The sequence below is a fragment of the Apus apus genome, chromosome 1 (assembly GCF_020740795.1).
Source record: "Apus apus isolate bApuApu2 chromosome 1, bApuApu2.pri.cur, whole genome shotgun sequence".
NCBI lineage: Eukaryota > Metazoa > Chordata > Aves > Apodiformes > Apodidae > Apus > Apus apus.
In genome coordinates, this window is record NC_067282.1 from 43,052,482 (window position 1) to 43,075,939 (window position 23,458).

The window sequence follows — 23,458 nt, forward strand, 5'->3', positions numbered from 1 at the left end:
TGACCCATTTCTGAAGGTCTGAGCTCATGTCAGTGATGGTGTTCTTGGGGGCTGCAAGTATTATTTGTCAGAATGGCTGATGTTTCATAGGTTTAATTGCTGTGACATCTTCAAAATTTAATTCTTTCATGTGCCAATAGTTTGGTTGTGCAGCAAATCAGCCACTAATGAGCAACTCTTCTGCTTTGTTATTATGGTGCTCAGGGTGTAGGCAGCATCCATTTCTCTAAATCTGTGACTCTATTTCCTTGTTTACCTACATGATGTGCTCATTCTCTTCAGTTCAGTTGATGTAACCCATTGGTTTGGGAGTTTACTCTGAGTTTTGGCAACGAGTCAGACCAATCAGGACATGGTGCCTTGGTTTTGGTGTCAGTTCTGTTAATTACCTTGCAATTACTTGATGCTTCTGCTCTGTTGCTTTCTGCCTTTTCCTTACCTGCCTTTTTCTTGACTACCTGAACCTCTGAATGCTGATGTGATAGTTGGATGTGTTTTGTTGCTTAGGAAGTAGTTCCTCCTCTTCTCACAATAGACTTTTAACCTGTGGTTTTTGCATGCAGAACAAATTATGCCTTTTCAAGTCCTTGGGGTTTTGGTGCTAACTTGACACTCAAATATTAATTGAATTTAACTGACACACCAGCTTTCCCTGGATTGCATGGAAATGAAAAGTGAATGCCCCTCCTGAGGCTGCGTCCCCAGCATGAAGCTCTACCTTGGCCACTTGTGCAGGAAGCCTCTTGGGTGTTGCAGGAGCTGTTGCAGAGGCAAGGTTACCAGACCTCCATCCTTCACAGCTTCCTCTGCTCATCAGCCACTACATGTTGTCCTCCATCATCACTGTCATGTTGCATTGCCCAGCAGCAGAACAGCCCCCACACATCAGACTTTGGGGCATAACCTTCATGGTGTGAGACACTTGGGATGTGGTAACATGGAGCCCACAGCCTGCATGGGAAATACATTGTTCAAATATTTTCCTTGAATGAAGCCATGTTTACAGACTGATAAGAAGTACTAGAATCTTAGGGACCTTCAAAAGAGAAGGCTGTGGGGATTCTTGGATTTGTTTTATTTTTTTAAAGGTGTTTGTTTTACCTTTTAAAGTGTGTATTAGAAGCAGCTGTTGTTTTCTTTGTGGATTTTTTTCCTAATAAATTTTAAATAATGGAACAATTGTTACATCCAGTTATTATATGTAAAAAAATATATATATATAAAAAGTTTACAGTGTATTAAATTGCTTTTTCATACTGTGAAACTCAGATACCATTATCTTGACTTGCAAAGCCTTTGAATGACAGGGCTGTACGTAGCTTATGAATTAAGTAACTTTGTGTACCTTTTCCTGTGGCTTCCAGCTGAAGGGAGCAAGTGCGCAAGAGGGCACATTCTTTTGTTGTTGATAGCATTCCGCCTTAACGAGAAGGAATTTCTTGCCTATTGCCTATTGTTTATGAAGTGGAAAGAGATCACAAGTTGTATAATCTCTTTCTGTATCGTTGGACTTTTTATTTATTTTTTTTAACCTTGCTCTTGGTATTCAGTTGTTCTGTAGCAGGTGCAGGAGTGGGTGCTGTAACACACCACACGGCACCTTTTTTTCTTATATATTGGTGTGAGCTGGCAGGGGAGAGGGTGGAGAGGAAGGGGAGGAACGCAAAGGAGAGAAACCCCCCCAAGTAAGGAAGCAGCAGAGCTAAGTACGGGTTTGGTTTCTGTCTCTCTGGAGCTTTGCTCAGCAACCAAACCCAGACTCCAGGTGCAGTATTCCCTCATCGGTCTGTGAGCATAGAAACGGTGCGTCCCTCCTCTTCTTCCTCTCCTGCCAAGAGTTTCTGGGTGGTGAATGTCAGTAGCTGGAGTTATTTTTAAAGGCAAGAGGTGAGGCTTGTCGTGCAAAGCTAGGCAGAGGGCGTTTGTTTGCTGAACAGAGCTGACATCAAAGTGGAGATTGCTGCCTACTGGCTCACGACTGCCTTATGCCAGGTAATCTTTAACATACCCTCAGTCACCGAGATCGCAACCCAGCCTGCCTGTGTGCATGAGAAACAACCTGCGTTTATGATCCAGAAGATTGCTTTTTCAGTATTATTTCCATGAGCTGGACTTTGACATTTAGAGGTTCACACTAATCATCTTGCAAACCGTGCTTAGTGCTTTTAACTAAGCAACTGCTTTCTACTTCTCTTCACAGGATAATATAAATGTTTTTCTGAAAGCGTGCGAAAATATTGGACTGAAAGAAGCTCAGCTTTTTCACCCAGGAGATCTTCAGGATTTATCCAATCGAGTTACAGTCAAGTGAGTTTTGTGGCATTGTTTTTTCCCTCCCTTTCCCCCTCTAAGCTGTTTCACAGTCCTTTTTTTTTTTTTCCGTGTAAATGTTTGCCTATGGAAAATTCTTTTAATCTGGTTCGAGCAGTTCTGAATACTGTGGTGAGAGTTTAAACATTGTTAAGGCTGGCAGATAAGATTTGCACAAATTTCATTTAAAACATGGAATAGTATTATGCCTTGCAAGCAAAGTAATTGTTAATTAATATTTATAGCATTTAATATAAGAGATGGAAACTGTTCAGGTAATTTTAAACTTGGAATAAAATTAACTGTTAAGTGCCTTTGAAAGCATCACCTCAATGCTTTGACATTACCAGTGTAGTTTCTGACAGACTGAGGTGGTACTTCTGATACTTACCTGAATGGCTCTGAGGCTTGGATGAGGTGTTCCTAAAGGACCTCTGGTATTGCCACTCTGAATTTTAATGAAGTGCTTGTCACCGAAGTTCAGATCTCCTGCCAAGGTGTGTGTGTGAGTAAAAACCAAGTACTGAATTGCACAAACGGTAGCTGTCATGTTTACAGAGAAGAGAGTTCTCCTGTGAAATAGCAGTGGTTTGGTTCTGAAATATAATTAGTGGATTCCCAAATTTCAGGATTGCTGTGTCTCCTGACATGAGATTTATTATTAGTTTCTGAGAGATTTAGGTAGAGCTTTAATATATAGACACTTACCAGTTGTTTTAAGATAAATGTGTTATAGAAAAATATTGTCTTGGGGCATCTTGCTTTGTTACAGTATTAGCTGGCTCTATTGTGTCGGTACAAAGGGTGAATTTATTGTTGAGTCTCTAAAAAAGAAAGGAAAGCTTTAAGTTTTGCTGGTTTAGATGTTGATAATAGACTTCTGTCTTATATTGCCAGTTTTATCAAAGAGGAATAGGCAGTAATCTGTCTGCAAATAAAGGGAGAAAAATGTTGTGAAATGACACATAACTGCTTTAATTAGAAAGAAATCTCTTGTAGGTGGATCGGGTGTTAGCGTGTTGACATACACTCTGCCTGGTTTCAGAATGAAAGTTCATGCTGTTTTGAGGTCTGATACATGAGAGGGCAATGCGTTTTCCAGCTTTGACTCATACCTGGAATGTAATTTTTCACTAATGCGATGTTTAGGGACTTGGCGCCTTTCCAGAATGCCGGTCTTCTCCCTGCTGGTTCCTACGTCAGGCCGAAAGCTGGAGGGTTGGTAACCTCTGCCGCGCTTTGATTACCCACAAAACCCTTGCTAAAGTTACTTTGGTGGAGGTTTGCTCCAAAGGTATGGCTGGGAAAGGTTGGAAGCTACCAGGAGCTGGTCTTCAGCAGTGTCAGTAGTGATGAGCTGAAACCCCAGGGAGGTCGAGTTAGTAAACTGTTGTGCAAGGCATGTTGTCCGACTCGTCCCTATGTTAACTGCTGTGCCCAAGTGAGGTCAGCCATGAAATTTATCCAGTGAGTCGGGAGCCTGTCTTTTTTTGGGTCCTTTCAACTCTTCCAGTTCCCTTCCTGGCTCTGGGAGCAGTGACTAAGGCTGGAATTTGAAATCGTCATAAAGCAATAGGGGTTTTACATCATGCCTACTCAGCAATGGATTAATTAGTCTTCTTCAAAAACCCAGATTTAACTGTTGAGCACTTCTTATGCATAGCAATGCAAGGAGTCTGGGTTAAAGCCAAAAGAGCTGCCAGCAGCATAGCCATGCTCTTTTAATTTGTTCCAATGTAACTTTGATTTTCTACATTATGTGTCATACTGCAGACCCACAGTCCCTGTAAAATGTTTACAGAGTAATTAAAACCTTCTTATATCTGGGCATACTGAGAAGTGCTAACCTAACTATGCTAGCACATTTTGACTTGTTTAGGAGTTTGGGGAGGGATAGGAGGGAAGTTTAATTTCAAGAAATCAAGGAAGTAAGTTATATGAAGATAACTCTCTGCATTGAAAAGTTAATTATGCATCATTTCATTACTCAGAGGGCAAACTGGTCTTCAGAGGGTTTCCAGAGGGATAAATGCTTTATATCATCTATATTTTTAATTATTATTATTTAATATAAATTATTTATTTCATACATTCAAGCTGAATTGTAGATTTCTTCAAAATTTGTAGGATGCCAGGCCTCAGAGAAGGGTTATTGTTTCATGTCTTGCTTTCACATTATCCTCTGTTAACCTTGGACTTAGCATTAAAAGTAAATAATTTCTTGTCACGAAGAGGGAAAACATTTTTTTTATATGCTGATTTTTCTAAAAGATTGCATTTCATTTTTGGCTTTCTGACATTCCTAAGCAAATTCGTTTGCCACCATCATCTGAGGCTAATTGCCCACATCTTAAACGAGCTGCAATAGGTTGTACAGGATAACATTAACATGTGCCTGGAGCAGCCTGTAGTCTGACACCTCGGCAGTATTGCTGTGTTCTGCTGTTGCACCCCCATTAGCGTGTACTTTTTATCTACTCAAAGTAGATTAAATAAACTGTTGCTTAAACAGCCAGCTTTTCAGGCTGGGAGGGCCGAGAAGAATGCACTGGTAGGATACACATACTGCTGGGTGTAAGAAAATGTCTGATTTTCCTTGTATGTGGAAAACACGTATGACAATGATGGCATTAAAAGAATGGGTCCACTTCTGTTGCAATGGAGGACATGAGGGCTGTCCTGTCAGAGCCAAACCAGTCTCTGACACTGGCTGGGAGGCTGTATCTTTGTCCCTGCCACAACTGACCTCCTGTAGACTTGTTGAATTGCTCTGATGCCTCTGGTGCTGGGAAGGTCCTGCAGGAGGAACTCCTTCCCCTGAGGATGATGCAGAGGTGTTCCCTCTGCTCCAATTCTCTGCGGCCTGGCTGTTGCGTGTTGTGTTTCCTCCTTCTTGTCTTGTGGGAAAGCTTTCACCCTCAGGCTGTTGGTGTCTCAGGCTGCTGTCTTGTCCCACCTGGGCAGGGATACCTTCCCAGCAGGAAAAGTTATTTTCTCCTTGTACCTTGTTTCTAGATGTGCTTGCTGCCTTTCACTGTACCTGTACTGATAGCACTCTGTCTCATCAACAATAATGTCAAGCCATTAAGAAATACCAAACTCTTTATTTATGCATGGTGTCATGTACACAAGAACATTACTGTGTCACCTGAGTTAAGGTAAAGACCCTCTGTTGTTCATGACTTGCTAGAAGCTGGACTAAGAAATAATCTTCCTATCTAGTAATGAGGTTGCAACTTTCACTTGTATTTTGGTTTTTTACTGCAACTGAGATAATGCAAAGGCAGGATGTGAAACCCTCTTCTGTAATTACTACTAGTATCTGGGACAGGAGAGGCAAGAATCCTCTTAAATGTCCACACTCTTGGTTCCAAGTGATTATGTGATTATCCTTTTTGCAAAGAAAAAGCTCCTTAAAATTTTATTGTTTAGAAGTTTCTATGAAGAGGGCTGGTTACAATTACTGGTTGCTGTTCAAAGCCTTGCAAGCTTTATGCTTTGCCAGATCAGCGATGAGATTAGTTGTCGGGTGATGTGGAAAAGTGTTCTGGCATGGGTGGTTTCTTTTCTGCCAATGAAAATGGGAGTGTGGATTAATGTCTGAGATTTATAGTTCAGTCTTTCTGTAAAGCAGAAGTTATTGCTCAATGGTATAGTACAGTAACGTGTTACGTGTTCCAATAAAGATGATCCAGATGGATTTATTCCTCTACATACAGTGTCAGGCAGTTATGTGCATATCTTCTTGTTCTGTGGCTGCTTATTTGTGTCAATGCATTTATGTTTCTCTTCAGTTCTTTTAGTACATTTTATTTATTTATTTATTTATTTTGCCTTGGATTTTATTACTTTTAATCAGAGGAGAAGAGGAGATGTTATTTTAAGCTCAGCTGCTTTTTTTTTTTTTTAAATACTGATGAAAGGTTTTCTTAATATTTCATTTGATTCTTTTTTAGTTCTATCAAAGTAAGAATGTAATACGAGCTCAGTGACTCTCAGTTGTCAGCGCAGTTACTATTTTAAAATGTTAAGCACTTCCTTACCCAGCTGTTTAGAAATGACACACCCAGTTGTTCCCAGCTGTGGAAGGGTTCTTAGGAAAATCATGCCAGGGAATTAAAAGTGAGAGTTTCAATTCTGATATAGTTTGTTATCCCAATTATCAGTTTTAAAGGAGGCAGCCTGAACAATCAGACTGTCAGCATAATTAAAATTTGCCTTGCTTTCAGGCAAATTAATTCTTCCATCTGAAAAAAATTATAATTTTGTAAAATTGAGTATCCACTTAAAGAATGCCATTAAATATTTATAACAAATCTGAACAATGGTGGGTTAGTAAGAAAAAATAAAAAAAAAAAAGAAAAAACATCCATGAAACAATTAACTGCCTCAATCATAAATAGCCAAAAAAAAAAAATTATAGAGCTACAATAAGCCCCCAAGTCCTGATGTTGAAGTTTTACTATATTAACTTAATGCTTCAATAAAATACGATATTAAAAACATTTGACTTCTATTAATGTTATTACTACAGGATTCTATTTATTGTAGGCTTAGAATAAAACTAAAAAATTATCTCCAAAGACAGCTGGAAGTGTCTCAGCACCTTGCAAAACTTGTTGTTTGGATAAGGCCTTCAACTTTTTGCTGCTCTGGACTTTTTCTTGTATTCATTATCAATCCTGTATGCTACATGAAGTGTAAATCTCACAAAACAAAGAGAAAACCCTATCAGAGAAGTCTTGTTGAAGTGGGATTGAACACATACATGAGATGACATAATGGAGCTTTCAGTCTAGCCCTGCCATTTCTATCTTTGGGGTAATTTTAACTTAGCAATTTAATTCTCCTTTAGCTTAATTATTTTTCATAATTTCCTAAAGCAAAAACCAATTTGAATGCCATGCTTTCTGTAGTATAAATCTCTATACAACTAGAGCCAACTGGAGAGAATTAACAACTGATAGCTGTCATGTTTATCCTTGTGTTCAAGCACTTCAGAAGTTTAATTTTTGAAACAGGATCTTTATTTCAATTCAGAGAATTGAAAATACTTTCTGAATTTAAAATACCACAAAAAAGGTGTTGAGAGATCAGATGTGTTTAAAATAAAGCTTGATAAAATGGAATAGTTGCAAAGTGCTGTGATTGTAACCTGCCTTCTGCAGCTTTTCATCAGGAGCAGGATGTTTCATGGGGTTTTCTTATAGTTAAATAAGAACAAACAATTATATTGATCATGCCAACATAAACTATTTTAAACATATGTACAGAATCACCATCTGCTATATCCCAACTATTGTCAGTTACTAAGCACCCATCTCCTTTTAGGGGCTGTCAAAAAGGAAGCCTTCTAGCACCAAGTTAAGCCAAATGCAAAGCATCCTGTAGTACTTGCCTTCTTTATCCCGTATATTCAGATGGCAATGACACCAGCACCTCCGTTCAGTGAGGAAATTGTCTCACTTTTCTTTTTGGATGCAGCCAATAAATGTGCAGATGTAATAGGGTTCCTGAAAATAGCAGTGAAACAGTAGCAGAGAGGGGTTGAATGCAGATATCACTTCTTCCAGTGCTACCGGCAGTCCTTTAGCATCTTCCCATTCTTCATGTGGCAGGAAGGTAACTGCAGACTTCAGTTTCTAGTTAGGAAAGAGATTATTATTTCTTTGAATTTGTTCTATTTAAGTTGATAATTTCTCATTACTTTCATGTTCTTCCTGTCTAGTCCTGGGGAGTATGCGAGGTTTCCTGTTACCTTCAGGGTCATTGAAGGCAAAGTGAAATTTCTGTCCTGTGTGGTGAACGTTGATACTGACAAATAGATCACTGAAGAAAGCAATAGAAACACTGGATAGGAAACACTGAAAAGAGAGAGAACTGGTGTTTGTTGTTGGTAATACTGAAATCATGCTTAGGTCTTCTTCCACATCTAGTGTATTTCCATAGTTACTATATAGTGTTGAAATCTTTTTCTTCTCAAGAATTTTGTGCTTATAATAAGAGTGCATGATGAATCTGAACTGGAATTTGCCATACTAATTTTTTTTCAAAGAAACAAACATTTTAATGAGTTGAAAAACCTAGTTCTAATTTGTCTTAAAAAAAAAGAAGAAAAATTGAATAGAACACCCAAAACGCACAACATGGAACCACCCTTCCTGCCTTTTTATTTTGTGTAGAATGGAAAGTTGTGGATGGGATAAAAGCCAAGTGCTTCAGTGCAAGTATGATAGTAGTTAGCCCAAAACTTAGACCTGCATTAAATCTCTAGCTCAATGCCTAAAGAGACAAATCACCCCAAAGGCTTGGGCATGTAAGTCTAAGAAGCTATCTTTTAATTCAAATTGAAGTGAAAGGAACAAAAGACAGCAGTTTGTGGGTTCTGAAAGCTGAAATGCAAGCCATGTAACCAAAATTTAATTAGAACAATGAATGCTGTTGGTTTTTTTCTTATATCCAGGGAAATAACATTTCTTACACATGTGGTTATAATAGGGTTTTATTGTGGTAACTGAGTTTCCTAGTGATACTTCCTTAGAAATGGAAAAGTATAGCACTCTCACTTCAGAGTGACTCTAGAAATGTTCCTATGACTATGTAAGTATGGAAATTTTCATTTTGCTATGGACATTTTCATAGAAATTGATAATATTTACATCTTCCTTAGCATCACTGCATTCTAAACATTGGAATTGCTATATTTATTTTGGTTAGGTTATAACTAGTTTCAAGATAATGCATTTGGCATGTTAACTCAGAGGTAAAGAAAATGAAAATAGAAAGTATTGCATCAGTTTTCTGAAACTTTTGTGCTTAGTGTAAAATATTCATGTTCATGTCACTAATTTGCCTAAGCTTTAAATCATTCCAGTAAAACCGTTGTAGGCAATAAAATGTGTTCCAGACTTTGGACTATGTCTGCAAGAAATTTAGCTTCAACTCTTCAGTGTAAAGTCTATAAACTGTTGGGTGTGGTGCTATTTAATCTTTCTACTTTATCTGTGAAGTTTCTGGTCATTAAGACAAATGTTTGAGATTGCTCATTTTTTCTGGTGAGCAATTTAGCAGTTCATAATTTACACTTCTTATGTGGGATTAAACTCTGGATAGTAGTTGATTTTACCTTTTATCTACTTTATGAGATGATTCTGCTGAAAGAATGAAAAGCTTCTGGAGTTGTATGTACAGGTGTACAAGAGGAGTCGGGACAAATTTGGAAAAAAATTACATTGGTGTGTGTGTGTGTTAATTGTATAGAGAGTAATTCAGATATTTCTAGTGGCGCAGGTCTGTAGTCTTATATTGGAATTGCAATAATTATGCTACAAAGCTGAACAACTTGCTGAAGGAGGTTACAGTAGCTTTCTGCTGAAAGATGTTGGCTTGTGCAAAGACCTCATTTTTGGTCCTATTATATTTTAAAAGTATCTCTGGAATAACTTTTGGGAGGGCACACAACCATTATTACTAAATGCCTTGGTAATACTTCTTTAAAGCTCTCTTGCTTCGTATTAAGTGTCCCTAACTTTTTGGGATTCTCATGGGAATCCATGTAAACTTTAGGCACCTGTAGTAATTTTAAGCATGCACACCAATCCCCTAACATCCCAGGATTAAATGCTGTTTAGGAAACAATGCAGTAGAGTGAGGAAAGCAATTGGATGAGTAGCAGTGAGTTACCGAAGAAGGTAAAGAGAGAACCTACTTAATTTTTTTTTGTGGTGATTTTTTTGTCCTTACAATAAAAGTGCTTGTGTCCAGCACTGAAAGTTGAAGGACTCCTAAAAAGAAGAATCTTGTGTTACCTTAATATCAGTTATGCAGAACATGTATACAAGTTCACTATCTTATTATTTTAATTGTATTTTACTGCTAAATTCCTGAAGTTCTGTTAGCTCAATAGGAAGGCCTCCTATATTTAATTACTGGAGGGAAGCTGACTTCTTGGAAGTTTTCCATGGATACAGGAATTTGTTAACCATACTCTGTAAATAGGCAAAGTAAAGCTGAACAGTGCATTGGCAGTTCTGGATCCTATTTCAAACAAAACCCTAATTGTGGTCATTTTTATTCCTGAGCTGTGATTAATATTGTTGTTTCACAGCTTTCAGAGAATTAATTGTTATTAGTGCTTAATTGGAGCACTCATACTATACTTCAAAGTAGCACTTACAGGTTTTCTGCTGTCAGTACTACCCAACATAATTGATAATGCAGCAACAATTTCAAATGTTTTTTATAAAGTGCACGTCAAGGGGCTTGCAGGGTTATGTTTGTCTTGTCACTGAAACTAGTTAAATTCAATCATGTCTTGTCAGGGGTCAAGGGGGAAGACAAGGGGGGTGGGGGGAGAGGAATGAAGAGTGCTAAATAGCAGCCAAGCTTAACCACACTAAGGCATGATATTTTCATGTTTCTTTTAAATGATAGGGATTTGTTGTCTTTAAGGGGAAAGCAAACAAACAAGAAACCCCAAACCCTGAACAACAACAAAAGAAAACCCAACTGGAGAACTCTGCTCCAGGTGGAACAAGCTGGATAGTCAAGCTCAGAATCTCCAGCCCCAACCATCCTGGTGGCCTCCACTCAACTTGCTCGTTTATTGATGTCTTTCCCATACTGGGGAGCACCAAACTGGAGATGGCAGTATTATAGACAAGACATAATGAGCACTGAGGAAGGGGGGATGATTAGGTCCATCAGCCTTCTGGCCATGCTCCTTTTTGTACAGCCCTGGGTGCTCTTGGCTCCCATCGCTAGGATCTTCTGCTGGCTGACGTTCAACCCAGCAGGACCCCCTGGCTTGGCTTTCCTCCCTGCTCTGCCATCTCAGGGGTTAGGTCTATCCTGGGGACAGGACTCAGACTTTGTCCTCCTTGAATGTCGTGAGGTTCCTGCAGAGCCAGGCCTCCCAGCAGCCGTGCCATCCAGTGTATCGACTGCACCCTTCCCACACCCCCATCTGCTCAGGGAGGGAGCACAGTATTAAAAACTGACTCAGAAAGAAAAATTTTGAAAGTTGCTGCAGGTGATTGCTGGGCCTAGAGCGAGAAGGTTGACTAATGCAGATGATATTTCCTCTTTCCTTTCCTTTCTAGAAAAAACGTCCTGCAAATGTAAACAGGTACACACCTTTGAACCCAGTATGTACAGATACGCATCAACTGACGTGGATTCCAATGCATTATGTGATAAAGTATTTAACTGGGGTGGGGAAAGGGAGGCTAAGTTCAAAATACTTCTGCTTTTGCAAAGGCTATTAAATTATAGACAGCCACTTGTGCCCTGTGAATAAAGGCTGAAATATGCTTGTCAGGTTTATGGTGCATTTTATAACTCCGTGACCTGATGTTTGTAAGGTGCTCTCAGTTGTGATCATTTTCTGGGGTGAGGGGTGTATTTGTTAAAGCACTAGGTAAAAATGCCCAGGTTAACAGAAGGCACAGTTTATTGATGTATGATTTGACTTGAAGATGCGATGTATTTTCATCACAGATCTGTGCAGTTAGGGAATTAATGCACAATTCCACAAACTAATCCTAATCTGTCCAGATTTATCAGTGTCAACTGCTCTAGTAAACAGCTTTTAAAAGTCACTTGCAGGTTAATTTTTCAAAAACTGTTGTTTTTTATGGATGAAATAGAAGAAAAAAATGGGTTACTCAAGTGAGAACAGGAAAATGGGAACAATTTGAATTTCTTATATAAAATGATGAGTTCTGAAACAGCTGATAGTGCTCAGGCCTGAGGTAATGGGGTTAGGAGTTTTATGGGAGGTTTTTGAAGGCAACTATTCAATGTTCAGTGCCACTCCAAAAATAAACAGAACCACAGATGACAAAAAAAAACCCAAAAACAAAAACAAAGAAAAACCACCCTCCTGCAAAAAAACTCACCCAGAAGCAAAACCCAAGCATTTTTAAAGAGGTATTAGGAATAGGAAAAGCAGTGGCATGGCGCTGTGCTGCTGCAGGCAATCTGGAGTTTGCCAGTGCTATAAATGCCATCTGAAGCTTTGGACTTGGGTCACTTTCCCTTTCCTAGCTCTCTGACTTCACTTCTCCAAATTCCCCGAAAGTCAAATTTATGGAACTGGAAGATCTTCATCCTCATGGCATTTTTGCATGTTTGGTTAAACACAGTAGAAAAGCAGCAAAAAAAGAAAAGCTTAAAATTACCAAATAACCAAAACCCCCTAGCAGATAGCATGGATGAAGTGGTTCTTCTAGTTGCCATGTCCCATATTATATGAATGATCAATGAATCAAATAAAAGGGCAGTGTTCTTCCTTGTCAAGAGATGCTGTGAATGATAAAACTTTGAGTTCAGGCGTAGTGAAGAAGTTCACAGAAAAGAAATCTCTTAGGAGTTACTTATTGCTGGAAAATCACACCTAGCTTGAGAAGTCCCTGAGGGAAAAGCAGCTTTGCCTGCTTGATTTCTACCTTGGACAAGCAGCTGGGGTTGCATGGAAGGATGAGATCCTGGGATAGATAGAGTTTTGATTTGGCCTTGTGTGGACATTCCTGTGTTTGGTTTTGAAAAGGTCACATCCAAGGAGAGCTGCTTTTAGCTTCTGTAGATCTATTATTACCTCCTTCAAGAAGCAAAACTAAGGAAAAAAAATCAGACAAATTTTATGGAAGCAATTAGTTTTGTTTGCTAAACCAGTCAAGCAATCTATCACTGTTAGGCATTAGCAAGTGTAGAACATTGTATGCAGAGCTATATGAAAAGACGAATAAAGTCATGGCACATCTCTTAGAGTAGTACTTGACTACTTCTGTAGGTGACCAGATTATGTAATCACAGGGAAAAATTCTTAGAAATTTAACATTTGATGGCTTTTCATCAGCCTTTTTAAATTTTAGTAAGAGCTTCATATGAATAATAAATAATAAAGCCTGAAATTCTCTTGAAGCAAGTTGGCACACAAATTTGCACGTGCTATATTCAGAATCATTACTTAAAACCTGTTTTTGCTCTAAAAAGATAGGTTTATTTAAGAGGTTTTGTTACTGATTTTGGCATAGGTAATGTAACTGTAAGATCACACATCAGATGGTTATGCAGAAGGCACACCCACCCAGACTGAGTAAGCGCAGAGTAAGATGCATCAGTAATGATATTCCTCTGCTATGCTCATCCTTCAAGCCACTCACTTTCTCTGTGAGGAACACTTTATTCTTTGAAATCTGAGCTTGCCTCTTGTATTGCATGTTGACTGCTGTTGAGAAATCATTAAGAAATCAGTCACTGAGTACTGGTGATTTACTAGTATTTGCCATTTCATTGTAATATTTTTGTTCCTTCAAGAGGGAAAAAAATATCTTGCAAAAGGATACTTTTGTAAATAACATTGTGTCTTTCTGAAGCATTTTCCTGTTCAAGCTGTGACCAAATTCCTTGATTTAATTCAGTCTAATACTGTTTGAATAATTTCTGAATGTATTCAATGAGCTAGTTTGCTTAGTTATTAAATAATCTCCAGTTATCCATGTGGTGCAGTCAGTCTAGGGTGGTGGTCATCACCAAAATGATGTGGCTACCTTTGTAAATGACTTCTGTTTTCTGTTCAGTATTTTTTTTCTGTTGATCAGATAGGATTTTAAATCTGTGAATCCAGGGACTGATGGCACCAAACATGGTACCCACACAGGCATTCCCAAGCTTTGTTGCATGGGTATGGCATGAATGATGTATGCACAGTAGTTGTTCTCAGGGGAACACATCCACCTCGTGCCATGGCTTTCCAGCACCACTTTGGAAGACTGTGCTGTTTCAGACCCTCAAAAAAAAACCCTGAAAATGGGTACTCCATGCTTATGCTGTGTTAGGTGTCAGGCAAAGTTGCATGATAAAATTTCTTACTTTATTGAATAGTGTGAGTTTTAGCAGGAGAAAAGCTGGACTGAAGGACTGGTTCTTCTTGGTTTTGTCAGAAAGTGTATTTGCATTATGGGGCATTGCAGTGAAAGGGCAGAGAAGGCAGAAGAAGCTGAGCAAGCAAAAACTTAAGAAAAATCTGAATCCAAAGAGGATTCAAAATCCTTTCTCAAACTGAAACTTAATCGGAGCAGTTGTGAAATCTTCGTTTAATTAAAATTCAAATTGAAATAAGGCTGAGATGAGATAAGAAATCTTAATTTTAAGAATGAACTTAGTATATGAAATAAGTTCACTTTGTGGGACTATTTTTTTTTTTTTTTAGCCTTTACTACATATGCTTTCCCAAAGGGTGAATTTTACAATGAAAAAGTGTAATGGCTTGAAAAACTATCTAAAATAAATACAAACTGAACCTCACAACATATGAGGACAAGACAAGGTCTTGGTTCCCTCAAGCAGCTCAAGTATGAGCATGTAAGTGAGGATGTTTATGTAGAAGTAGGCCAAAAAATAGTGAATGCTTTTTCCCAGGTGGCATAGTCTGTGATGAAGAAAGGAGTCCCCAGGTTCAGGTAGTACACAGCTTCCCTTCATTCTGCTTGGTCAGAGGTAGATCTGTACAATAAGCTGTGCTGTGTTGGTTTTAACAGGAGCCATGGGAACATCTTTCACTCTCTGCAAGGGTGTGTACGATGCTGCGTGGTGTAGCAGTCTAACCTGAGCTCTGCTTAAGTTACCGTGTTCCTCTACAGAACTTGTTAGAGGGCAACATAACAAGGACAAAAAGAATTCTAGCAAAACTTGATGTAAAGTTAATGTGAAAGAATCAAGCTCTTTTTCTCTGATTAACTCTGATAGATAAATGTATGTCAGCTTGTCACTAGTGTTAGAGAAGTATTGCAAGTTATTGTTAGCATCACCAAAATGCATTGTCTCACTTTCAAGTACATGTCAGTACAGTTTTCATTTGTGTACCTTCAGATTTTTGCGACTTTTTTCAGGTCCAAGAGGGGCCTGAATTTAAAGTTTCTGTATTGGCTTGTTTCTGGTTCAGGGGAGCTGGGGAAGCAGTGAACACTGGAAATTTCTTCTTTTCTCTTGTTGCCCAGGAATGTGTTTGTATGGTTTCCATCATGTGAAAATGGCATATTGCTGTTTGATCAGTCAGAGGAAAAATAAAAGCTTGCTTTTATCTCCCAGGGAAGGAATCTTTTTGATGGACATGTACCAAAGGCACGTGTACCTTACTTCTAGAAGGAACTTTTGTTTGCAGAATTTTTCTTAGGAAAGCAAATATGTTCAGGCTCCTAGAAACTGTTTGGTCAAGCTTAATTGCATGTAGGTTTTGGCATACAATGTTTAATGAAGCATGTTCCTGTTATTTGTGCATCTGAAGTCGCAGGAGAGACTGGGCTCCTTATAAGCTGAAATAAGGAGCAGTAGAAACAGTGGAATAAAACTGCTAAATGGTGTTTTGATTACCTTCCCCTTCAGTACTTCAGCTAATTACTTCAGGTTACTGTAGCTTTTGTTACTGAGTCTTCTTTGTCAATGCAATATGTTTAATTATGAAGATTCTCTTCAGTTTCAAAACAAGTGTATTAAGATTAAACTTTACCTGTAAAATGTTCCAGAATCTGGTTTTACTGTGAATAAAGAGGGTTTAGCATATTCTCAGTTTCTCATTCTTTGGCCATAGGTGATCCCTGTGCCATTGCTGCTGTTGTTCAGAATAGCATTCTGATGGCTCTCTAGCTAATTTAGGATACCCAGTGAAGATATTTTCTTGCTGTTTTTATTCTCCATTGCCCAGAAATATCTGGCAGGCAACTCACAAAACAAACAGCAATAACAGGTCAGCCTCAAAGAGTGCAGGCTTTGAAGTAGAGGGCAGATGATGGTTATAAAAGGTTAGTCTTTAATGGTGTTACAAAAGGTAGCTGCAGAGGTTTCCATGCATTTGCTTGTTGAAGTGTGTAACGCCCTGATCCTTGCATACAAAAAATAATTAGTGGGTATTTAGTAGAAGGAATTGCCTTGTACTTCCCTTGGTGGTGGAGGATATAGCAGAAGTTAGTTTATAGCCAGGATTTTAAGTGTGTGACTCTTTTTTAAGTGATGGTCAACACAGCTGGGTGCAGTCAACTTAAAAGCCTTGTAGAAGAGAGAGGGCAGAAAAAGAAATTGGCTCATTAAACAAAGCAAATTGCAGTCCATTCTAATATTTGTACCTGCAATAAAAATAATTATTTAAGAGATTAAATACCATGATGTTTGTTGGATGTTTATATGTTTAATTTTTCATAGAGTTACTTTATGGTTTGACTAAAACTTTCTTACCGCTGGTGGTGCTCACTGGCCAGTCTTCAAATTGTGAAAGCACTTTGTTAAGGCTTGGTTGGATCCTCCCTGCATTACCAAAATTACCAAAAATAAAAGCCTTTTTGAAGAAAGCAGAATTTCAAACCAGCTTTTATTTTTGTAAGTTGTTCTGAAATCATGAGCATGTTAGTGAACAGATATTTGAGGGGAATTGGTATGACACTCAAAGTGAGTGGATTTGAGATTTAACACATTGCAAATCAGCACAGAAGTAATTTAAATGTGTGATTTAAAATGTATTTTAAAAGTCCTGTTTACTTCACATCCAATCTGCTGATTTCTATGCTATTAGCATTCATCAGTGCTAAAATTTCAATGTCACTACTTAAAAAGGGAAGGGATTTGGAAGTGCTTTTGGCAGGAGTTTGTTTTTTCTTTGTGTGAAGAATGATACCGCTGTGCTTTTAATTTATTATTCTTTTCCTGGTGGCTTTCCTTTTTGAAGCCTAGGTTTTGTGGGTAACTTTATGATATAAAAAAGTTCAAATATATTAACCTGTGTACCTATCCTGTGTCTGTCAGAGTTTTTCCTTCAGGGGCTTAAGTAATAACTGTGTTATTTTTAATAATAGTTCAAATAATTACATACTTGACATTCTGTCCTGAGTTCATGCAACAGTTCTAGATTTCCTTCCCTTGCAAAAGCTTCCACAGATTCTTTCCTACCTGAAAAAAAATTTTGGGGTGCATACTTTTACATATACTCAATGTGCTGTTTTCCAAGTGAAGAGCTTTAAATGCAGTGTGGCAGAGGACTTCACATTCATCTGAGCAATAAATATCTGACTACGGCAGTGGTTCTGAATCAGTGTCTTCCAATAAATCAGCATCAAACAGATGGCTGATTTGTTACACTATGAGCTGGTTTTGATGGTACTGATTTATGATATGAAAGATGAAGCTTGCATAATTTACACTGCAGTGTAAGTTATTTTTTTAGTATCTTAGAAAACTTGCACAGTGTACTGCTCTACTCCAAATGTTTTTCTTTGAAGAAGACTGTTGCATGTCTTTGTACCTTCATGTGCTAAATAAATAAATAAACAACATTTTATTGTATTTATTTTTAAATTGTATACTCTAACAGATTAATCAGGCCACTGATTTTATCTGCACTGAAGGGTAGAGAGGTTAATACGTTAAGGGCTTTCCAGCTATTTTGTTATGGCCTTCTCCACCTACCTAATGCTATGCAGCAAGAAAGTGAAAGTATATTGCAAAAAAAGTTTCAGTTGTGTGGCTAATGTGGTCAATGGTTTGCCATCTGGCAACCAAACATGATGATAATGCTCAAAGTTATCTCCCATGTATGCTATCTCTGGGTCAAAGGGTGAAGTTATTTCCATCCCATTCTTATCATCTGTACCTTATGGTCGTTGCTTTCCTGTCAAGGAGGAGCTGAGCTTTGCTGTAGTTTGACAAGCTATTCCTAAACTATCAGAAGATACTGATTTATCATCTCCTCATTGGAAGATGCTACTGGTGATTCCTCCATTGCACTGAGTTAATTTCTTATTGTAGCTCTGCTAGCCTGGAGGTGAAAAGGAGGGAGACCTTGGAAGTCATTTTGAGTCTCACTGAGCCAATGTGCACTGTGGTGATGAGACCTCTGAGATGGCTTCCTGCAGGCTTCTTTCCCAATTGTAATTTGTTTCAGGTAGGCTAACAACTGTAAAATTAATTGTACTCAAGAGGAGAAACGTCTGATTAGTTTTATCAAACTGCCTTTGCGTTTCTCATCCTGTCTAGTTGTCTTATCTGAGGGATGATAAGGACTTGGCTTTTCATTGAACTGCAAAGCAGTGAATATAGTGACAGCACTCCTGTTGATGGGATTTGTGAATTAAATAGGGTTAAAAACTTGAGATCAAAAGGGCTGCTTCCATAGACACTTCCAAGGTAGCAGGTTTGGATTTAGCAGTGGCTAATGCCACATGCATACTGTGCCTTATGGAGCTGAGCCTGGTAGCAAACTGGTGCCATTCATGTACTTTGCAGTTTAATCATTGGTTTGGTTTAATCTTTGCAATAATTAACTGCAGTAATGGTTGCAATTCACAGGTTTTTGAAGAAACTCTTAATCTTCAGAAGCTATGGACTCCTAGCTGTGAGTCTGTGGTTTCTGTTACCCCTGTCTGGGTCAAACAGACTGCCCAGTCTTTGTGTGGTAATGATGAAGGTTGTTAGGGAAAGGATTTGTAGAATAAATAGCCTCTTCCAGAGGCTAAGAGTTATTTTTGTGTTATTCTGGCTCTGTGCTTTAATGAACTTCTGGGAAGGATAGCTTACAACCACCATGTGTGTTTTAAGTAGCCTACTTATCCAGTGCTTCATCTGGCTAGACAGTTGCTGAAATTCTGCAGATGGCTAACTGTAGTTTCCAAGAGCTGGTGTATGTAGTACCTCCTTTCATATGAGGAGGGAGATTCCTATTTTCTCATTTACTCATGCACTCATTAAAGATGTTGGGAATATTGCCATGGCCTTTCTTGGAGCAGAATTGGATCGTTTTGTTCCATTCCCTCCCTACCACCAGACTTTGTTGTAATAGCTTGTTGAAGCATATTGGTGGTGTCTTAATTGGTGTATTAAGCTTTTTTCCCCTCAGTCATCAGTTTCATGGTACCAATTACATACTTTTTGAGTACCAGTGAAAGAGAGGTGTGAGATCATCTATAGTTTCCTGGCTGGGATTGTTTTCCCATATCATTAATTTTGCTCAAGCTTTTATTCTGAGACTCCTCTAACTTTACAACAGAAACTCTCAAGTGAGTAATAGCACATTTGGTTTCAGTAGGTTGGGATGCTTAGAACTGAGGTAAATTCTCCAACTTCAGGGGTATATGTTCAGTCTAGCTTAACTTCTCTTTTTTTTTCTTTTTTTTTTCTTTTTTTTTTTCCCTTTCCTCTCTCCCTACCCCTTTTTGCCTCCCACACAGACTTTCTAACATTCTGGCAAAGCAAGTATTTGGACTTCTACCCATTCTCTCACTTTGCAATGAAGAAGCATTCATTTTTCCAACATTAAAAACTTGGCCAGAAGACCTGGCCCAAAAAGCTTAATGTTTTGAGCAAATGTTTAAAAATACCCTCTGACTTAGTTGCTTTAAGTAGCCTTATAGAGCACTGTTGTCATTCCCTTCCCCAAAAAAAAGCTAATTTAAGAAAAAAAAAAGCTAACACTTATTCAGTGGTTTTGATACCAACAAATTGAATTTAGTAATTTCAAAAGTTACAGAAATCAATCTGAAGCCATAAGGAACCGTAGTAAGAATAGGTATATCTTGAAGTAGCTCTCACCTGTGGATGTTGCGGGATGTGAGAATTGTAGAAAATACAGAAAATAATTATCTACTCCTCTTAGATATCGTCTGTTCCCCAAAACAAAAGAGGACATTTTTTCTAACAGTGATACACTGTGTGAATTTTACTTGATTTTTATATCCTGTTTTAAATTGTGTTGCTCTTTCATGCCATGTCTTCTAGGAGAGCTGGTTCAAGGGATTACATCCTCTTTTAGCATTCTTTTCTGGTAAAGATGACTAAATTAGCATTTGACTCTGCATTAATCAAAATGTTTTTCCTGACTCAAAATATGTCTTCACAAATGAAGGCACATCATTAGAACATAGGAAATAGTAAAGTTCAGTTGGATCTGTGTAGCTCACTTCTTTTGGGCATGTATTCATCAACCTAAATTAGTAGAGAACTGACTTCAACAGAGAAGTTAGGTTCAGACTGTGTTTCATACTCTGTGCTCCTTGTGATGAGTGATGATGTTGTGCTCTGAGTTGCTAGAGTTACCCAAAGAAACATAGAGAAAATACAGCAAAATTTCAAAAAGGAAGCATTGTAATTTCTTCAATGCTTTTTATTTGCTAGAGAAATATTTTCCCAAAATATTACTGAGAAAACCCAGTAGTCCTTTAAAGTTTTTATTCCAAATGTAGAGACTAAACTAAATGATGCAGTAATGCAGCAGTGATGTATTTGTACTGAAGGACAAATTCCAAAATCACTTTAACTTGTTTCCAAAACCTTTATCATGGAACTGCACTTACTTTGTACCTCCTTTTTGTTATCTTTTCTCTGTCCATCTCTAGAAATAAATGTAAATTCTTTCAAAAATCCTAGCTCTATGACACATTCCTAAATGCTTTGCTTTTAGTTATTCCCCCTAAAGCACTTGTTCTTTAACAATATGACAAAAGTTGAGAATAAAAAGAGAGACTGACATAGACACTGCTTCAATTCTCTTGTCCTAACCATACAATAACTTGGAATACAATATGTTGGAATTGCTGTGAGGGAAGAAATGAGCCATCAGAAATCTGTGCAAGTAACTCCCAAGTGCTGCATGTCTCACATACTCCCCAAATGCAGGGGGTCTCTCTCCCCTCAGGATGGTATATCCAACCTCACACTTACACCTGGCATTATGGATCTTGGCTGTCTTGCAGATAGGGTGACTGGAGTGCAGTGAAGTTCGGATTCCTGCCCACTCATGGGCCATGGACAGGGCATATGTAGTTTCTGCTGGTAACTCTTATTGAGTCACATCTGTGCCAAATGTATGGGTTAGAACAACAGCAACTGAGCTGATGCCTCTTTGGACTGGTGAAACTCTGTGTTAGCACAGGCATGAGCAGAGCAATACCTGGGAGAAGTTACTGTCAGTCACCCTTTTTCTCTATCAGTGGATATGTTTGTTGCCAAATATCCGGTCTAAATTATACAGTATAAACAAGAGTTTTTTATATATATATATATATATATATATATAATCAATCTGTTTTTGCACACCATGAGAAATTAAATAAACCTCCTGAAGTTTCTATTGAGTGGTATAAGCTGTGGTAAACTGTTTTCCTTATACACAAGGCACTTGTACATCACCACCTGTTTGCTTGACGCAAAAATAACAAAGGATTACATTTACCAAATCTTTTCTCTGGGCATGAACCAAGGGAGGAGATTGAATACAGGAAGGTGGTTTGTTGTTTTTTTGTTTTTTTTTTTCCCTCTTCTCTGATTATAGAGGCTATAAAAATCTGTCTCTCTGAGCAAGGAAAGTTGAATAAGCTGCCAAATCCTAGCTCTTCCCGAGGGACCTCTTCTGAATGCTGTATCCAAAATGAATGATTGTATTAATGCTGGGGGTTGAGGGTAAGAGTGCACACAGACAGTTGCTATGGAGTAGCTGGTAGATGGAAATTTTTTTACCCTAGCTTACCTTGCAGCAACTTGTTTATCTCTACTCTGAGTTGGTGCAGAGGTGTCTAGATGATACTTCAGAGGGAATAAATGAGTCAGTATTGAGGGCTAGTCTACAAAATTACCTCTGGTAGCTGCATGGGGGAAGTGGGGATGTTGAAATACTTTGGTTAGATGTAAGAGTGGGAGTAAAAAGGACAAGAATTTTGGAAATATTTAATTCAATAATGACAAAGAGGCATCAGGAATAGAGAAAGTGGATTTCAGTATTGCCTTGAAAAAATGCTAACTGTGAGTTGCCATGGTTGCTGCCTTTTAGCTAAAGCAAATACTTTATACAGAATATTTTTTTTTGGTAAATGCTGTTGTACTATATCCATATTAGTTAACAGCTGCATCTTTGTGGGGTTTTGTATATGTTTCTAAAAGCTTACAGATTCTAACTTAATTGCTTATTTTGATACTTGTTTTCCAGATATACCAACTGTTCCTTTTGGAAAGAGTGCTAGCACAAGTGTGTGTTCCCCATATGGGTTTCTATTAAAATTTATCTACAGAATTTACACAATAGGGCCTAGTGTGGAGCAGGAGGGAAGTGAAGGGAAAGGGTCCTCAAAACTGAATACAAAAGAAGTTAGTGTGGGTGATGATCCTGATGATCAACAGGGTGAGCTCAAGTCTGTTGATTTTTGAGAGAGTGTAAAATCTCAGCATTTATACAAGCTACAAGCAAGAAAAAAGGTAGAAGTGGTATCATTTACTATAACTCTGATGCCAGGGTCAACTGAATTATGTACAGGTTTACAAAAAGAAGGGGGCAATAGGGAGGTAAAATAAGGAGAGACAGAGTGATCCAGAAAAGTAATATGCTCCAAGTTCTAAAAACCAATGCTTTGGCAGTTATAAAACTCTATAGATGTGTGTGTGTGTGTATATATAGATATGTATATAAAACAGATATCTGTCCATCTATATTGATTTGTTTAAGTGCTGCTTTTTTTTTTTTTCTTTAAAACCAATTAATTTCACCTCTGAAAATTCTAACATCCTCTTGAATGTGAATGAATTATTTGATTTCCTTTGAGAACTCCTAATGTGAGCTTGGAGTCAAATCCAACTTATAAATCTTTGTGCAGAGAGTGCATGATTTCTTACAAAAGTCAATGAATATTCTCATACTTCATGGCCAAAGTATATGGCATGAAACTGGTAGCTTTCAAAAATAAAATATTTGTTTTCTTGTGTTTTTTTTGCATAGGTATCAGTCTAGACCTGGAATTCAAAGTAACCAATACAGACTGCAGAAAAACTGTATGCCCTGGAAAAAAATCAACCAAACGAAACCATTGAATAAATGCCCAGTTTAGTAACTTGTCATTAGTGAAGCTTCTGACTTTTAGGTGTTTTTCGGAATGGAGTAAGAAAAAGGCACAAAAAGGGACCAGCCAACAAAGCAACATTAATTATGAATACTTTATAGCTTCTCTATAGCTTAACATTTGAGCAGGAAGCTGTAGTATAGTACCAGTCTCATCTTTCTGTGCAAGTTGTTGCTGCAGTGGTGCTGTATTCCTCTTCCCCTGCCCACCGCTGAGACAAGAGCCAAGGAGTGCTCAGGTTATGAGCTAGGCTCCTCTGCACAGGCTTGTTCTTCTGGGGA

The 23,458-nt window shown here is 38.1% G+C and overlaps 1 protein-coding gene across 10 annotated transcripts in view; it reads left to right on the forward strand.

Annotated features, from left to right (window-relative positions):
- Positions 1–1,918: 1,918 nt before the first annotated feature.
- The window catches only part of LMO7 (LIM domain 7), a 75,645-nt gene continuing 54,105 nt past the window's right edge, over positions 1,919–23,458 (forward strand). For 6 of the 10 annotated variants that reach the window (XM_051615476.1, XM_051615499.1, XM_051615490.1 and 3 more), the window contains exon 1: positions 2,030–2,307. The gene's annotated coding sequence lies outside the window, so the exon portion shown is untranslated. Of the gene's footprint in view, positions 1,993–2,029; positions 2,308–23,458 lie in introns of those variants that run through there. The other 4 variants (XM_051615467.1, XM_051615482.1, XM_051615535.1 and 1 more) reach the window with 1 other exon arrangement.